This window comes from Coregonus clupeaformis, chromosome 10, assembly GCF_020615455.1.
Source record: "Coregonus clupeaformis isolate EN_2021a chromosome 10, ASM2061545v1, whole genome shotgun sequence".
Classification (NCBI taxonomy): domain Eukaryota; kingdom Metazoa; phylum Chordata; class Actinopteri; order Salmoniformes; family Salmonidae; genus Coregonus; species Coregonus clupeaformis.
The window spans coordinates 35,189,142-35,208,976 of NC_059201.1; the positions used below are offsets into that span (position 1 = coordinate 35,189,142).

Consider the following 19,835-nt stretch of genomic DNA (forward strand, 5'->3'; position numbering starts at 1 on the left):
CCATTTCTCAAGCAGCTCTTCCTGGTCCAAAGAAGTGAATAAAAGGCCATGTGCATCTCTTTCCTTTCACTCTGCCTTGCCACCAGCCAGGGTGCAACAATAACAGGAGAAGTCCTTCGCCACTTTCTTACCAGTGCATAGGTAACTACAGTCGTGCATGCCTAATGACACTTCTTTCTAATACGATGTAACTCATAACTCACATTTCCATTCTTAGTTGGACAATAACAATAAACCTGTATTGTAATGTAGATATATTATTGTTTGTTCATCTTCCCTACAGGTGACTGCAGTTAAGATGTCTCCATGCTATTGGCTGGCTCTGTTTGCTCTAGTCCCCTTAACTCTGGCCACCAACCCTGGAGTCAAGGTCAAACTCACAGACAAGGGCATTGACTATAGTAGGTTTGAGGCAGGGGCAATAATATTGCATGGTTTTATATCAAGATGAGGCTATGTATTGTGATCATGTGGCAGAGGTACAGTAAATGCTGCTGTACAGTGAAAGGCCCCTTGCACAGTCTTCACATTTTGCTGCCTTAAAACTTTCTTTAAAATGATCTAGACAACCTACTCAATTTTCAATGCGAAAGAAAAAAAAAAGAACATTTTCCAAATTAGTAATAAAAAAATAAAAAGAGCTGTCTTGATTGCATATGTCTTCATACCCCAGAGTTAGTATTGGTGGAAGCACATATGGCCGCCATTACAGCTTCTAATGAGATTCTAGCAACTCTAAGGATAATATATATCCATTGTTTTTGTCAAAATTGCTCAAGCTCTTAACATGATGCTGCCACCCCAATACTTGAAAATACAGAGGGTTTCACTCTGTGTTGTGTTGTATTGGATTTGACCCAAAACTGTAGTTTTTAATTTAGGCCAAAAAGTTAATTTCTTTGCCGTGTTGTCTTGCAGTATTCCTTAACAGCCTTTTTGTAAAGAGAATCGAGGATTTTTAGCACAGGCTTCCTTCTTTTCACTTTTTCATACAGGCCAGTAATGTGGAGAGAATGCAATGTTGTTGATCCTCTGTATTTTCAAGTATTGTGGTGGCAGCATCATGTTAAGGGTATGCTTGTCACCAGCAGGGACTGGGGAGTTTCTTAGGATCAAAATAAATATGAACGGAGCAAAGCCCTGGTAAGTTACAATCAGCGGGACAATTACACACATTTTAATGCCAGACACACAAGCATGGCTTTCCAAGTGATGTTGAGTGATCCTGAGTGGTCCAGTCTGCTTAAAAAACATACACAAATATTGCTTTTCTTTCACTTTGCCTTGTTTAAGGCAGCATAATGTGAAGACTAGGCACTGTACACTATACTCCTCACAGCCCATACTGCCTCAATGCTTTGCTCTGTCCCATTCATAGGTGAACAGATTGGGATGGCATCTCTGCAGCAGAAACTTAAGACCATTAAGGTCCCAGATCTTTCTGGAGAAAATTTAGTGTGACCATTGGCAAGGTCAAGTACAGCTTGACAGGGTAAGGGAACAAATCAAAAGTCTCCTTTTCAAATACATTGCAGTCAAATACATTGTCTGCATCTCTTGGTTGATAATCAACTGTGCTTACAAATGCTATAGTGCTCACAACACGCCCCTATCCTACCAACTATGTACTGTGTTCTATCCTCCAGAATGACGATAGTGAATCTGGGACTTCCCAAGTCTGCTTTGCTACTGGTGCCAGGTACTGGAGTCAGCCTGGCTATTACTAATGCCTTCATCAGCCTGCACGGGAACTGGACGGTCCGATACCTCAGGTTCATGTGAGTGCATGAGTGTTCTTCTTCCCTGGTTCTAGGGAACCACTGGGTTGTGCAGGTTTTTGTTCCAGCACATGACTAGCACACTAGCCACTTAAAACACTGTACAATTTCCTCTTGGGTCTATCCATACTCCAAGGAGCTCAATCAACAGTTCTTACTTTCTGTGTGACATTATAGAAAAGACCGTGGCTCCTTAGACCTGGTGGTAAATGGACTCACCATCACTGCCAGTATTGCACCCAAGAGTGATAAGACTAGCAGGCCAACGGTCAGCAGTGTCAACTGTGTGGCCAACGTGGGCAGCGCCAGCATCAAGTTCCATGGTGGGGCCAGGTAACTGGAGTACATACACTACCGTTCAAAAGTTTGGGGTCACTTAGACATTTCCTTGATTTCCATGAAAACATACATGAAATAAGTTTGAATAGGAAATATAGCAAAATGAATAGGAAATGTAGTCATTGACAAGGTTAGAAATAATAATTTTTAATTGAAATAATAATTGTGTCCTTTGTTTTCGTCAAATAATCCTCAATTTGCAGCAATTACAGCCTTGCAGACCTTTGGCATTCTAGTTGTCAATTTGTTGAGGTAATCTGAAGAGATTTCACCCCATGCATCCTGAAGCACCTCCCACAAGTTGGATTGGCTTGATGGGCACTTCTTACGTACCATACGGTCAAGCTGCTCCCACAACAGCTCAATACGGTTGAGATCCGGTGACTGTGCTGCCCACTCCATTATAGACAGAATACCAGCTGACTGCTTCTTCCCTAAATAGTTATTGCATAGTTTGGAGCTGTGCTTTGGGTCATTGTCCTGTTGTAGGAGGAAATTGGCTCCAATCAAGCTCCGTCCACAGGGTATGGCATGGCATTGCAAAATGAAGTGATAGTCTTCCTTCTTCAAGATCCCTTTTACCCTGTACGAATCTCCCACTTTACTACCACCAAAGCACCCCAGACCATCACATTGCCTCCACCATGCTTGACAGATGGCATCAAGCACTCCTCCAGCATCTTTTCATTTGGTCTGCGTCTCACAAATGTTCTTCTTTGTGATCCGAACACCTCAAACTTCGATTAGTCTTCCACTCTGTCCAGTGTCTGTGTTCTTTTGCCCATCTTAATCTTTTCTTTTTATTGGCCAGTCTGAGATATGGCTTTTTCTTTGCAACTCTGCCTAGAAGGTCAGCATCCCGGAGTCGCCTCTTCATTGTTGATGTTGAGACTGGTGTTTTGCGGGTACTATTTAATGAAGCTGCCAGTTGAGGACCTGTGAGGCACCTGTTTCTCAAACTAGACACTCTAATGTATTTGTCCTCTTGCTCAGTTGTGCTCCGGGGCCTCCCACTCCTCTTTCTATTCTGTGAAGGGAGTAGTACACAGCATTGTACGAGATCTTCAGTTTCTTGGCAATTTCTCACATGGAATAGCCTTCATTTCTCAGAACAAGAATAGACTGACGAGTTTCAGAAGAAAGTTATTTGTTTCTGGCCATTTTGAGCCTGTAATCGAACCCACAATTGCTGATGCTCCAGATACTCAACTAGTCTCAAGAAGGCCAGTTTTATTGCTTCTTTAATCAGCACAACAGTTTTCAGCTGTGCTAACATAATTGAAAAATGGTTTTCTAATGATCAATTAGCCTTTTAAAATGATAAATTTGATTTAGCAAACACAACGTGCCATTGGAACACAGGACTGAAGGTTGCTGATAATGGGCCTCTGTACGCCTATGTAGATATTCCATTAAAAATCAGCAGTTTCCAGCTACAATAGCCGTTTACAACTGTATTTCTGATCAACTTTATGTTATTTGAATGGACCATTTTTAAAATTTTATTTCGAAAACAAGGACATTTCTAAGTGACCCCAAACTTTTGAACGGTAGTGTACATGTATCTGTACTAAACAATATGGTGCACATAAAACTTTGTGAGAGCGCATGTTACCGATAGGAAGCTTCCGTTAGGAAGCATAATCAAAACACAATGTCATAAAATGATTGCAATGTGGATTAATTGTGTTACTTGTTTCCTCAAATGATTTGGTTCCTCTTTTCCAGCAGGCTGTACAATCTTTTCAAGTCCTACATTGACAAGGCCCTGCGCAGTACTCTGCAGAAACAGGTGAGGGACAGTGTAATGCCAGACTACAAACTCAACAGGTTAATCTTGTTCTGTTCTCTTGACAATAATAATCCCTCTGTTCATTATTACAGATCTGCCCCCTAGTGGCTGATGCTATTACTGACATGAACCCACAACAAAACGATCAACGGTAAAACAAGACTTACAGAACTTATAGTAATTAACATATGTGTTTATTATTGTGTTATTCATAGGCTACTAAATGGATCCTAAATATTTCATATTTTCTGCCATCTTGAAGTTCTAGCCAAAGAGGACAAAGATGCTGAAATTGAACATTCCATTTTGAAATCATCCATTGACTTCAGTCTGAAGGTGAGAACTCCAGATTTCTGACTCCCAATCTATCCTCAATTCAGAGTTGGAGTCACTAGACCCACAACCTACAACACAAAACATAGAAACTAACACCCTGGCTCAACATACGAAAGTCCCCCGAGCCAGGGCGTGACAGTACCCCCCCCTAAAGGCGCGGACTCCGACCGCGCCAACCAAACACAACAGGGGAGGGACCGGGTGGGCACTCCGCCTAGGCGGCGGATCCGGCTCTGGGCATGATCCCCACTCGCTCTCTAACCCCCCAAAGTACCCCTGGTCCGGTCTGGCCCTGCTGACCGGAGCTGGACTGCACACTGGTGGAGCGGATTGCTCTAGCTCCGGCGTGAAGCAGCTGACCCGTGCCGAACCAGGCACCAGTGGAACAGGCACGGGCTGTGCCGGACTGACGACGCACACCACTGGCTTGGTGTGGGGAGCAGGGACGGCCCGAGCCGGACTGACGAAACGCACCCCTGACTTGGTGCGGGGAGCAGGAGCGGGCCAAACCGGGCTGACGAAGTGCACCACTGACTTGGTGCGGGGAGCAGGAACGGGCCGAGCCGGGCTGACGAAGCGCACCACTGACTTGGTGCGGGGAGCAGGAACGGGCCGAGCCGGGCTGACGAGCGCACCACTGACTTGGTGCGGGGAGCAGGAACGGGCCGAGCCGGCTGACGAAGCGCACCACTGACTTGGTGCGGGGAGCAGGAACGGGCCGAGCCGGGCTGACGGGCGCACCACTGACTTGGTGCGGGGAGCAGGAACGGGCCGAGCCGGGCTGACGAGCGCACCACTGACTTGGTGCGGGGAGCAGGAACGGGCCGAGCCGGGCTGACGAAGCGCACCACTGACTTGGTGCGGGGAGCAGGAACAGACTGGACCGTACTGGGGACACACACCACTGGCCCTACACCGGGATCTGGAACGGGCCGGACCGGACTGGTAACACACCCCAGTACCTCTCGCCGTGCCTCTCCACCTTCCATCCCCTCTTCGACCAGTGGCCCCCGTAACCTGGCGGCCTCCTCTGCCAACCCGCTGGACCGCTCTATCGCGGCCTCCTGCTGCCCCGACGTCGTGAGCCCCCCCCTAAAAAATTTCTGGGGGTCTCTCCTCCCCGTGGGCCAGGCCTCTATCGTTCTCGCCCAACTCTCGCTCTTCTGTCTCCAACTCCCGCTATTCAGCTCCTCAATGGGCTTGACCCAGTCGAAGCTCTTCCTCCATTGTTCCCAAGTCCACTCTCTCTGCTCTTCCCTCGGCTTGACCCAGTCGAGGCTGCCACGGAGATCTGCTAGGGATCTCCCTGGCGATGGCTCCTCGACTCGCTGCTTGGTCCAGTTGGGGTGGTTTCTTCTGTCACGATCGTCTAAGGAGGAGGACCAATGCGCAGCGTTGAAGGTGAACATATTTATTATATAAATGATCACACGATCAAAACAACAGACGATAACGTGATGTCTACGGTTGAACACAAACCAAATAAGAACAAGAAACCACAAAGAATGAAAGCCTAACGGCTACCTAAGTATGACTCCCAATCAGAGACAACGAGCTACAGCCGTCTCTGATTGGGAGCCACCCTGGCCAACATAGAAAAGCAAAACTAGACCCACAACCTACAACACAAAACATAGAAACTAACACCCTGGCTCAACATACGAAAGTCCCCCGAGCCAGGGCGTGACATGTTGTATTCGGCGCATGTGGCAAATACGATTTGATTTGATTTGTACTCCGAGCATGCGCTGACCAACTGGCAAGTGTCTTCACTGACATTTTCAACCTCTCCTTGTCTGAGTCTGTAATACCAACATGTTTCAAGCAGACCACCATAGTCCCTGTGCCCAAGAACACTAAGGTAACCTGCCTAAATGACTACCGACCCGTAGCACTCACGTCTGTAGCCATGAAGTGCTTTGAAAGGCTGGTCATGGCTCACATCAACAACATTATCCCAGAAACCCTAGACCCACCCTAATTTGCATACCGGCCCAACAGATCCACAGATGATGCAATCTCTATTGCACTCCACACTGCCCTTTCACACCTGGACAAAAGGAACACCTATGTGAGAATGCTATTCATTGACTGCAGCTCAGCGTTCAACACCATAGTGCCCTCAAAGCTCATCACTAAGCTAAGGACCCTGGGACTAAACACCTCCCTCTGCAACTGGATCCTGGACTTCCTGACGGGCCGCCCCCAGGTGGTAAGGGTAGGTAACATCACATCCACCACGCTGATCCTCAACACGGGGGCCCCTCAGGGGTGCGTGCTCAGTCCCCTCCTGTACTCCCTGTTCACTCATGCCAGGCACGACTCCAACACCATCATTAAGTTTGCAGATGACACAACAGTGGTAGGCCTGGTCACCGATAACGATGAGACAGCCTATAGGGAGGAGGTCAGAGACCTGGCCGTGTGGTGCCAGGACAACAACCTCTCCCTCAACGTGATCAAGACAAAGGAGATGATTGTGGACTACAGGAAAAAGAAGAGGACCGAGCACACCCCCATTCTCATCGACAGGGCTGTAGTGGAGCAGGTTGAGAGCTTCAAGTTCCTTGGTGTCCACATCACCAACAAACTAACATGGTCCTAGCACACCAAGACAGTCGTGAAGAGGGCACGACAGCTGCACCATCGAGAGCATCCTGACTGTTTGCATCACTGCCTGGTATGGCAACTGCTCGGCCTCCGACCGCAAGGCACTACAGAGGGTAGTGCGTACGGCCAAGCTTCCTGCCATCCAGGACCTCTATACCAGGCGGTGTCAGAGGAAGGCCCTAAAAAGACTCCAGCCACCCTAGTCATAGATGGTTCTCGCTGCTACCGCACGGCAAGCGGTACCGGAGCGTCAAGTCTAGGTCCAAGAGGCTTCTAAACAGCTTCTACCCCCAAGCCATAAGACTCCTGAACATCTAATCAAATGGCTACCCAGACTATTTGCATCCCCCCATTTTACGCTGCTGCTACTCTCTGTTTATTATCTATGCATAGTCACTTTAATAACTCTACCTACATGTACATATTACCTCAATTACCTTGACTAACCGGTGCCCCCGCACATTGACTCTGTACCAGTACCCCCTGTATATAGCCTCGCTATTGTTATTTTACTGCTGCTCTTTAATTATTTGTTACTTCTATATTATAATTTTTGGGGTATTCTTTCTTAAAACTGCATTGTTGGTTAAGGGCTTGTAAGTAAGCATTTCACTGTAAGGCTGTATTTGGTGCATGTGACAAATAGAATTTGATTTGATATGATTAAAAAAAATTGTGAATGAATAAGCCTTTTCATACTCTATAATACAGTATGTCCATATATAGTTATAGTCTGTTTTAGGAACATCTACTCAAAATATTTCACCTTTATTACTTTACCAAACATATCATGACATTAGTGATAGTCAAAATCTGTTACATTTGTGAATGTCTAAATCAACATTTGGGCCATTTAAACAGCGTGTGTCCCTCCTATAGACAAGAGGTGAAGGGCTATGTAAAGGGATCGATTTTGTCGTTCTGAGCATATGCAATGTGTCTGCCTCCGATGTAATACAAATGTTTGACTTCCACACAAAATTTATGATTGACTTATTTTAGGTTTAAGGAAGTGTGTAGGTCACTTTCTTTATCGTAGAGCTATGAACTTTATTTATTTAGATCCGCCTGCTCGAGACAAATTCGGCGATTGCTTTGCCATGGCTGTGCCCTGAAGCAGTCGAGCTGGATAAATGTTTTTCTAAGGACCGCCCCTTTGATGTAACGTTGCAGTGAAGTGATATAAATGGATGTAATGATGCTAATATAAATTTATTCCACAGAGGACGTTTACATGGTCCTACTGTAGCAAGGTCTGGATGGCTGCCTTCTGACAGTGGGATATCATTAAAATAAGTAACGTAAACATATACATATTTTTTAAATTAATTCTAGTACCCGATTTCGGGGACTGTCAGTTTAAGACTGAACACTGAATCTAAACAGTGAAATTGTATCAAACAAGTTGGACTTGACAACTTCTTACTGATGGATCTGAGAGTGGCTGTGATACCAAAGGTCAATGGTGAATGCTTTGTTTCACTGTACATTATACATTATTTACATTCTATAAACATTGCACTGATTGGCCACTGGAAAACCATGCATTTGTATCTTATAGGTCGCCTAGAGAAGGGTTTTCCTCTTCCCTCTATTGGAAAGATGAACCTTGTCAACACTCAGCTGCAGGTCCTGAAGGTAACGTCAGATATCTAAGAGATCATTGCTTTCTACATCTCTTCTCACATCTCTTCTCACATCCAATATCTCTTATACTGTAGCCAGTGTGTGTCCATGTCCTATATTTGACAAACTACTGTTGCTTTTCTGTCTCCAGGACTACATGCTGATTGGGACAGACGTTCAGTTCACAGGATAAGTGCCATGTAAATCAGAATGCAAGTCATCATTAATCGATTGTCATACGTCAAATCAAATCAAATCAAACCAATGAGACATGTAATTAAGGTTCGCAAATCAAATCTATTACACTGTACATGTATACTCTCAAACAATAAACCACATTCTGAAATGCTTAAATACTGTATCTTCCAATCTTTTCGGTTTTCCACTTCTATTCAATTATGTAATTTATAATTAATACATTTGTATAAATAAACAAACATCATTAAAGCTTTTTTTCATTTGACAACTGTCTTCAAGTGCTTTGAATTGTTTGTTTCTTATAAGTGACTACTAATGCCCTTATAAGCACCTAGCCATTTAAATAAACAATACATCATAGCAAAGCTTGACATGATATGTGTTCATACATACAGTATAATTGAAGGAGAGATAAGTCTTGCTGTGATATAAAATATAAAATGTTGTCGTATGGCAGAATGAGAGGGTACCTTGACCGGACATATGCCTTGTCAAAGCAACTGGAAACTCGGAAATCTCAGACTTCAGTGCGTTGAAGACAACTGGGAACTCGGAAAAAAACTAGCTCCTACTGGTAAAATTGATTTGAGCGGTCATCCAAGTCGGAATTCCAAGTCGGAAACTCTGGCATCTTTGTAGAAATCCAACTTTCCATCCTAAAGATCACTGATGTCATGATTTGACCTTGTTTTTTCCCCGAGTTTCCAGTTGTCTTGAAAGCACCTATGGTTGATGGGGGCTGTGTGTGTGTGTGTGTGTGTGTGTGTGGGCTGACCAGCCACTTCCTGTCGAGGTAAGATCATCTTTCACATTTCCATCGTTCCACCCACACAGGTCCTGGGCTGATCTCTAGGGTGTTTTCACATATACAGTTGAAGTCCGAAGTTTACCTACACCTTAGCCAAATACATTTAAGCTCAGTTTTTCACAATTCCTGACATTTAATCCTAGTAAAAATTCCCTGTTTTAGGTCAGTTAGGATCACCACTTTATTTTAAGAATGTGAAATGTCAAAATAATAGTAGAGAGCTTTTATTTCTTTCATCACATTCCCAGTGGGTCAGAAGTTTACATACACTAAATTAGTGTTAGCATTTCGGGTAGCCTTCCACAAGCTTCCCACAATAAGTTGGGTGAATTTTGGCCCATTCCTCCTGACAGAGCTGGTGTAACTGAGTCAGGTTTGTAGGCCTCCTTGCTCGCACACGCTTTTTCAGTTCTGCCCACACATTTTCTATAGGATTGAGGTCAGGGCTTTGTGATGGCCACTCCAATACCTTGACTTTGTTGCCCTTAAGCCATTTTGCCACAACTTTGGAAGGATGCTTGGGGTCATTGTCCATTTGGAAGACCCAATTGCGACCAAGCTTTAACTTCCTGACTGATGTCTTGAGATGTTACTTCAATATATCCACATCATTTTCCTTCCTCATGATGCCATCTATTTTGTGAAGTGCACCAGTCCCTCCTGCAGCAAAGCACCCCCACAACATGATGCTGCCACCCCCGTGCTTCACGGTTGGGATGGTGTTCTTTGGCTTGCAAGCCTTCCCCTTTTTCCTCCAAACATAACGATGGTCATTATGGCCAAACAGTTCTATTTTTGTTTCATCAGACCAGAGGACATTTCTCCAAAAAGTAAGATATTTGTTCCCATGTGCAGTCGCAAACCATAGTCTGGCTTTTTAATGGCGGTTTTGGAGCCGTGGCTTCTTCCTTGCTGAGTAGCCTTTCAGGTTATGTCGATATAGGACTCATTTTACTGTGTATATAGATACTTTTGTACCTGTTTCCTCCAGCATCTCCACAAGGTCCTTTGCTGTTGTTCTGGGATTGATTTTCACTTTTCGCACCAAAGTACGTTAATCTCTAGGAGACAGAACATGTCTCCTTCCTGAGCGGTATGATGGCTGCGTGGTCCCATGGTGTTTATACTTGCGTACTATTGTTTGTACAGATGAACATGGTACCTTCAGGCGCTTGGAAATTGCTCCCAAGGATGAACCAGACTTGTGGAGGTCTACACATTTTATTCTGAGGTCTTGGCTGATTTCTTTTGATTTTCCTATGATGTCAAGCAAAGAGGCACTGAGTTTGAAGGTAGGCCTTGAAATACATCCACAGGTACACCTCCAATTGACTCAAATTATGTCAATTAGCCTATCAGAAGCTTCTAAAGCCATGACATCATATTCTGGAATTTTCCAAGCTGTTTAAAGGCACAGTCAACTTAGTGTATGTAAACTTCTGACCCACTGGAATTGTGATACAGTGAATTATAAGTGAAATAATCTGTCTGTAAACAATTGAAAAATTACTTGTGTCATGCACAAAGTAGATATCCTAACCGACTTGCCAAAACTATAGTTTGTTAACAAGAAATTTGTGGAGTGGTTGAAAAACGAGTTTTAATGACTTCAACCTAAGTGTATGTAAACTTCTGACTTCAACTGTAGTCCTCCAAAAGAACCGATCTCAGTCCTCTTTAAAGTGAACTCTATTCACACTGCCTTTGCCTTTAAATAAGGACTCAGCTCCTTTGCCAGTTCACTTCAACTGTTTTGTGGTCCGAATCCTCTTTGTATTCACATTGATTGCTATGTTTAGAAAGGAATCAATATATTTTCCCAACGTTCACTCAATGCATTCTAGGTAATTACACACATTTCATCAGAACCTGTTATCGGACAGCTAAGAATATACCTACTTACATTTTGGAAGCTAATAGATTGCATTTAGTTAAAAGATAAGACAATAATTATAATGAAAAGATAACATTTACTTGTAAATATTATTAGTAACATGATAAATAGCAGAAGAATAACTGCAGATTAAATATTGCTGTAATTGAACATTGTACACCCAATATAGACTACTGCCCCTTTAAGAACTAACATTGATTTTGTACCCTATGTTGTGATTCTCACCAAATGTATTCTTCTCACATTATTCAAATATCTGACTACAGGGAGTTGAGGCCATCTGCACAATCACATTACAGGCCTGACAAGCCGTTTGAAAGTGTCCTGTTTCCTGAGTGCAATGCCCTTGGTTTCCCCTTTCTCAATTTACCTTTCTACTGATTTACTTTGTCATTGTGAGGCAATGCAGTGAAAGTTATGTAGACACAGTGGTGGAAAAAGTACCCAATTGTCATACTTTAGTAAAAGTATAAATACCTTAATAGAAATTTACTCACGTAAAAGTGAAAGTCACCCAGTAAATACTAAATAAAGTCTAAAAGTATTTGGTTCTAAATATACTTAAGTATCCAAAAGTAAATGTAATTACTAAAATATACTTAAGTATCAAAAGTAAAAGTATAAATCATTTCAAATTCCTTATATTAAGCAAAGCAGACGGCACCATTTTCTTGTTTTAAAAATTTACGGATAACCAGGGGTACACTGCAACACTCAGACATAATTTACAAACGATGCATTTGTGTTTAGAGAGTCTGCCAGATCAGAGGCAGTAGGGATGACCAGGTGTTCTCTTGATAAGTGAATGAATTGGACCATTTTCCTGTCCTGCTAAGCATTCAACATGTAATGGGTACTTTTTGGTGTCAGGGAAAATGTATGGAGTAAAAAGTACATTATTTTCATTACGAATGTAGTGAAGTAAAAGTAAAAGTTGTCAAAAACATAAATAGTGAAGTAAAGTACAGATACCCAAAAAAAACTACTTAAGTAGTACTTTAAAGTATTTGTACTTAAGTACTTGACACCACTGTGTAGACATTAGATTATCAAACAGTCATCATGATGTTTGCTCAGTATGATGTTTACATCCAATTAAAGCCTGATAATATGAAATAATCTCTTACAGTACATATTGTTACCATTGTCAACAAGACCCCCAATCATTAAATGTGCTTATGTACCTGTTGGGCAAATCAGTGACGTAACAAGAAAGTCAAGATCAATATTCACAAATCACTCTTTCTATTATCTACAGTGAGGGAAAAAAGTATTTGATCCCCTGCTGATTTTGTACGTTTGCCCACTGACAAAGAAATGATCAGTCTATAATTTTAATGGTAGGTTTATTTGAACAGTGAGAGACAGAATAACAACAACAAAATCCAGAAAAACGCATGTCAAGAATGTTATAAATTGATTTGCATTTTAATGAGGGAAATAAGTATTTGACCCCCTCTCAATCAGAAAGATTTCTGGCTCCCAGGTGTCTTTTATACAGGTAACGAGCTGAGATTAGAAGCACACTCTTAAAGGGAGTGCTCCTAATCTCAGTTTGTTACCTGTATAAAAGACACCTGTCCACAGAAGCAATCAATCAATCAGATTCCAAACTCTCCACCATGGCCAAGACCAAAGAGCTCTCCAAGGATGTCAGGGACAAGATTGTAGACCTACACAAGGCTGGAATGGGCTACAAGACCATCGCCAAGCAGCTTGGTGAGAAGGTGACAACAGTTGGTGCGATTATTCACAAATGGAAGAAACACAAAAGAACTGTCAATCTCCCTCGGCCTGGGGCTCCATGCAAGATCTCACCTCGTGGAGTTGCAATGATCATGAGAACGGTGAGGAATCAGCCCAGAACTACACGGGAGGATCTTGTCAATGATCTCATGGCAGCTGGGACCATAGTCACCAAGAAAACAATTGGTAACACACTACGCCGTGAAGGACTGAAATCCTGCAGTGCCCGCAAGGTCCCCCTGCTCAAGAAAGCACATATACAGGGCCGTCTGAAGTTTGCCAATGAACATCTGAATGATTCAGAGGAGAACTGGGTGAAAATGTTGTGGTCAGTTGAGACCAAAATGGAGCTCTTTGGCATTACATTTTACATTTTAGTCATTTAGCAGACGCTCTTATCCAGAGCGACTTACAGTTAGTGAGTACTGGGAATCGAACCCACAACCCCTGCGTTGCAAACGCCATGCTCTACCAACTGAGCTACATCCCTGCCGGCCATTCCCTCCCCTACCCTGGACGACGCCGGGCCAATTGTGCGCCGCCCCATGGGTCTCCCGGTCGCGGCCGGCTACGACAGAGCCTGGATTCGAACCAGGATCTCTAATGGCACAGCTAGCACTGCGATGCAGCGCCTTAGACCACTGCATCCCGAACCCACAACCACTGCATCAACTCAACTCGCCGTGTTTGGAGGAGGAGGAATGCTGCCTATGACCCCAAGAACACCATCCCCACCGTCAAACATGGAGGTGGAAACATTATGCTTTAGGGGTGTTTTTCTGCTAAGGGGACAGGACAACTTCACCGCTTCAAAGGGACGATGGATGGGGCCATGTACCGTCAAATCTTGGGTGAGAACCTCCTTCCCTCAGCCAGGGCATTGAAAATGGGTTGTGGATGGGTATTCCAGCATGTCAATGACCCAAAACACATGGCCAAGGCAACAAAGGAGTGGCTCAAGAAGAAGCACATTAAGGTCCTGGAGTGGCCTAGCCAGCCTCCAGACCTTAATCCCATAGAAAATCTGTGGAGGGAGCTGAAGGTTCGATTTGCCAAACGTCAGCCTCGAAACCTTAATGACTTGGAGAAGAACAAAATCCCTCCTGAGATGTGTGCAAACCTGGTGGCCAACTACAAGAAACGTCTGACCTCTGTGATTGCCAACAAGGGTTTTGCCACCAAGTCATGTTTTGCAGAGGGGTCAAATACTTATTTCCCTCATTAAAATGCAAATCAATTTATAACATGCGTTTCTCTGGATTTTTTTGTTGTTATTCTGTCTCTCACTGTTCAAATAAACCTACCATTAAAATTATAGACTGATCATGTCTTTGTCAGTGGGAAAACGTACAAAATCAGCAGGGGATCAAATACTTTTTTCCCTCACTGTATTAGGCTAAAGCATAGTACATAGGCCTAAGAGTTATATTGTTTCACAAGTTGTACTCTGGACCCCAGAGATGGAATTGATGCGAAGGTTGGCTTAAATGATCGGCAGATATTGTGTTAGACAGCCATTTACTGGGATTTCTTTTGCATTGCATTTTAACCCAAATGAATCATTTGAAATGTCATAACCATTAATTGATGGCAAAATAAGCTATTTTTCCATCCTGAAAATATAAAAGTTCCACAAGCCAGTTTTGGTTTCTTGGTTGGATATTCATTATCACAATCGAAAGCTTAGGTTATTGCAAACAAGTTTCGCTTCAAGTTCTGTATCCAATCTTCAAGGAAAACAGATTAAAAGGGAAACGTGTTGCACTAGTGGTGGATAAATTATATATTGACAACCAAATGTTCAGAGACACAAAGACTACTCCATGGCTATTCTAAAAGTTGTAATAGAGGAGTCAAATATTGGAGCACCTGATACTAGCAATAATAGGGATTGTAATATTAAATAACATTTATAGTAAGTATAGTATTTTATAAATGGATAAAACGATATAACAAGCAGAATAATACATCTTTATATACAAATAATTAGAACATGGATTTTTTGGCGGGAGGTTGTTGTTTTGGCGGATGATTGTTGTGGTTGGTCCTGTGTTCTCTCTGGCGTCCTCTCCCCCTTGCAGCAGATGTGGATGCGGGTGCGTTTGCACGCTCGGCCCATTTCTTCCCCAGTCAACCATGTGGTGTGCATTTTTGTGTTTGAAAAGGTGCGGCGTTAAGTGAGTGAGAGGGGAAATGGTTGCATATCCCAGAGCCGACCGGGGTCTATGAACAGGGGTAGTGAGAGAGGAGCTTTCAATTTTGTGTAGATGAGGGATATACATTTTTAAATATAGTATACATCTAATCTAATTACTCATTGTCCTATCATGATGGAAAGATCCCTAACCCTATAACCTGGACACCCACCTGAGCGACCCATACACCAAAGAGAAGTTCCCATCTATTTTATGGACCTGCTGTGAATATGCAGCCTAAACAGAGAAATAAATGCGGTCAGAGACCTACTTGAGCAGCACCGCCCCCTCAAGATTCTGAGCCTGCCTGGCAGGGTTGGTCCTACAAAGCCAGAGCCCCCTGATGGGAGAGCATAATATACAAGGAAATTCTCAAAGCTGCTAATGAGAACCTTGACGACCTTTTACCTAGCCGGTGGGGATTCCGGTGGGGTACGCCCACCCAGATAGTGGCAGTGCTGGCTACACTGGCTGCAGTAACCCATGGGGAGGGGGTCACACTCGGACAATCAGAGAGGGGGTTTATCATTGTGGCCCAGGTGGCACAAAATAATCAAAGGTCTGACCGCATGGAGATGCTTGGGAAAATGGTTACAACAGGGGATCAGAGTGTTTGTGTCTCAGGTGAAGAGGGTGGAACTGATCTCCATCACCTAGGACTTGACATAGATTAAGTAGATTAATAAAATCTCACATTGTTATCAATTTCTGCTCAATCTGCATGCTTTCTCAATCAGCTTTAACTGTATGTGCACTCGTAGATCAAGTTATTTCTCGAGTTGGGCTCTGGGATATAACAGCCGTTGAGTATCGGATTTTATGGTGGATTGTGGAGGAGGGGGGTTGAGTGTCTTGGAGTATGTGAGTATGTGCGTGTGTGCTTGTCTGGCATCTGTTGTGGGGGGGGTGGGGATGTTGGGGGGGGGGTATGGGATGGACCGCGGGAATTATTTGCTAGGATAATAATTGCTTGTCAATGAATTAAATGTAATACAATGGCAATCCTGGTTATATGTTAGAATCCTATGCGTGAACTGCCGACATTATTACGCATATTAATTGATAATGATGGAAAATAGGATATGCATAATAAAAAATAAAAAAAATAGTTATATAGATATATATATATAGAGGTGAAAGCATTGGAAATGCTTTTGGCGGTTAACCTGCTTCTGTTTTGTGGGTGGCACTGTGTGCTGTTTTCGATGGATGGGTCCTGGCCTCTCGGGGCCTTAGGGATACGGAGGGACGTGGGTGGGATGCTGATCACTGGGATGACGGCTCAACTTAGGATGGGGAGGGGCTTTAGCGGGGGAATTAGTGGAGAACAATTGAAGGGTTACTCCGTAGCAATGCAAATATCACGGTACAGCTATATGGACACTCAATCATTACGCTATTTTTTTATTGGTAAATTTACAAACATATATAATGATAAATAGACTTGAAACTTGTATCTCATTATGGTGTATGGTGAAATAAGTATAGCCAGTTATAATTGTAATGGCTTAGCTGATAATAACAAAAGAAGAACAATATTTACATGGCTCAAAGAGAAGGAATATAATATCTATTGTATACAGGAAACTCATTCAACAATTCGAGATGAAGTAGCGTGGAAAAAGAATGGGGGGGAAATATACTTCTCCCATGGGCAAAGAAATTCAAAAGGGGTGATGATATTAATTAATAGTAATTTCGATCCGAATGTGCAAATTGTCCAAATAGATACGCAAGGTAGATGGATTATTTTAAATATGGTATTGGACCATAAACAGATATGGCTCATTAACCTTTACGGACCAAATAATGATGATCCACAATTCTTTGACAATATATATAATAAATTATCAAGCCTGCAAGCAACTCAAGACAATATTATTATGGTGGGGGATTATAATACTGTTTTAAATAGCTCAATGGACCGAAAAGGAAATCACACCATAAACAATCACCCACATGCTCTTAAGGAAATTGTGAATGTCATGGATACATTAGAACTAGTAGATATATGGAGGCTTAAATATGCTGATCTAGTGAGATATACATGGCGGAGACTGAATCAAGCTAGTCGTCTTGACTTCTTTCTTATCTCATTCTCGTTGGCACCAAAAGTAAAAAAAAGTGTTGATAGGGGACAGAATGCGGTCGGACCATCATATAATAGGCATATACATTACTCGGACTGAATTTCCACGTGGGCGAGGATATTGGAAATTTTATCAAAGCCTATTAGATGATAATTTATTTATAATTAGAACAAAGGAATTTATAACTGACTTTTTCCAACATAGCATAGGTACAGCGAATCCCCTTATTGTATGGGACACCTTTAAATGTGCCTTTAGAGGCCATGCAATTCAGTACTCATCTCGAAAACAAAAGCAATTTAGGTCAAAAGAGTTTATACTAAGAAAGGAAATAGAAAGTCTAACAGAACAGATAGATGGCAATAAAAACTGTAACATAGAGGCTCAGAGTAAATTAGAGGAAAAACAAAAAGAAATGGAAAAACTTATTCAAGAAAGATCTAGTGTAATATATTATAAAAATAAAGCAAACTGGATGGAATATGGGGAAAAATGCACAAAATTCTTTTTTAATCTTCAACATAGGAATGCTACCAAAAAGAACTTAATGAAACTGGTTACAATTGACGGAGTCACCCATAATTCACCTAATGATATTTTGAAGGAAGAAACAAAGTATTTTAAGCATATGTTTTCTTTTCAGTCGCCTCCATCTCCTCTAACTGAAGCTAATTGTAGAGATTTTTTTTCTATTGATAATGTCAAATTAACAGCCACACAGAAAGACTCATGTGAAGGTGAAATTACAGAGGAGGAACTTCTGGATGCAATTAAAGACTTTAAGTCCGGGAAAACTCCAGGGTTGAATGGCATACCAATCGAGGTATACCAAACCTTTTTTGATATACTAAGAGGACCGTTATTAGCATGTTTTAACCACTCCTATGTAAATGGTAGATTATCTGACACTCAAGAAGAAGGTCTGATCTCATTATTACTGAAACAGGATACAAGTGGAAAATATAAAGATCCAGTCCATTTACAAAATTGGAGGCCCCTTACACTTCAGTGTTGTGATGCAAAAATCCTAGCAAAATGTATAGCGCATAGAATTAAAAAGGTATTGTCGGATATTATTCATTCTAATCAGACAGGTTTTTTACATGGAAGATACATTGGAGATAATATAAGGCAAGTATTGGAAACAATAGAACACTATGGAAAATATGGGAAACCAGGCCTGCTATTCATAGCAGACTTCAAAAAGGCATTTGATAAAGTTCGACTGGAATTTATATATAAATGCCTGGAGCATTTCAATTTTGGAGAATCTCTTATAAAATGGGTCAAAATCAAGTATAGTAACCCTAGGTGTAAAATAGTAAATAATGGCTATTTCTCAGAAAGTTTTAAACTGTCAAGAGGAGTGAAACAAGGTTCTCCACTATCGGCATATCTATTTATTGTGGCCATCGAGATGTTAGCTATTAAAATCAGATCCAATAATAATATCAGAGGATTAGAAATACAGGGCTTAAAAACAAAGGTGTCATTGTACGCAGATGATTCATGTTTTCTTTTAGATCCACAACTAGAATCCCTCCACAGCCTCATAGAGGATCTAGATACATTTTCTAACCTCTCTGGATTAAAACCAAATTATGACAAATGTACTATATTACGTATTGGATCACTAAAAAATACAATTTTTACAATACCATGTAGTTTACCAATAAAATGGTCTGATGGTGATGTGGATATACTCGGAATACATATCCCAAAGGAAATAAATGATCTCACTTCAATAAATTTTAATAGAAAGTTAGCAAAAATAGATAAGATCTTACTACCATGGAAAGGAAAATACCTGTCAATTTGTGGAAAAATCACCCTGATTAACTCTTTAGTATTATCCCAGTTTACCTATTTGCTTATGGTCTTGCCTACGCCTAGCAAACCGTTTTTTAAATTATATGTGAAAAAAATATTCAATTTTATTTGGAATGGCAAGCCAGACAAAATTAAAAGAGCATATTTATATAATGAATATGAATTCGGAGGACAGAAATTATTAAATATTAAAGCATTAGACCTATCACTAAAATCTTCAGTCATCCAAAAGTTATACTTAAATCCGAACTGGTTCTCAAGCAAATTAGTAAGATTGTCTCACCCACTGTTCAAGAAAGGCCTTTTTCCCTTTATTCAGATTACAACCTCTCACTTTCAGTTATTTGAAAAGGAAATAATCTCCCAAATGTCACTATTTCTAAAACAAGCCATAGAAAGTTGGTTGCAATTTCAATTTAATCCTCCAGAAACGACAGAACAAATAATGCAACAAATATTGTGGTTAAATTCAAATATACTAATTGACAAAAAACCTTTATTTTTTGACAGAATGTTTAAAAAAGGTATAATCTTCGTAAATAATATCATCGTTAGGACTGGTGGAGTTATGTCGCACATGCAGCTAACAAAAA

The 19,835-nt window shown here is 41.8% G+C and overlaps 1 long non-coding RNA gene and 1 pseudogene across 1 annotated transcript; both read left to right on the forward strand.

Annotated features, from left to right (window-relative positions):
• The first annotated feature begins 298 nt into the window (after positions 1–298).
• LOC121575757 lies at positions 299–4,266 on the forward strand (annotated as a pseudogene).
• A 4,041-nt stretch (positions 4,267–8,307) lies between these two features.
• LOC121575807 lies at positions 8,308–8,686 on the forward strand. Its single transcript, XR_006002380.1, has 3 exons — positions 8,308–8,320; positions 8,417–8,493; positions 8,633–8,686. It is a non-coding gene; the product is annotated as an uncharacterized LOC121575807 (long non-coding RNA).
• Positions 8,687–19,835: the final 11,149 nt, after the last annotated feature.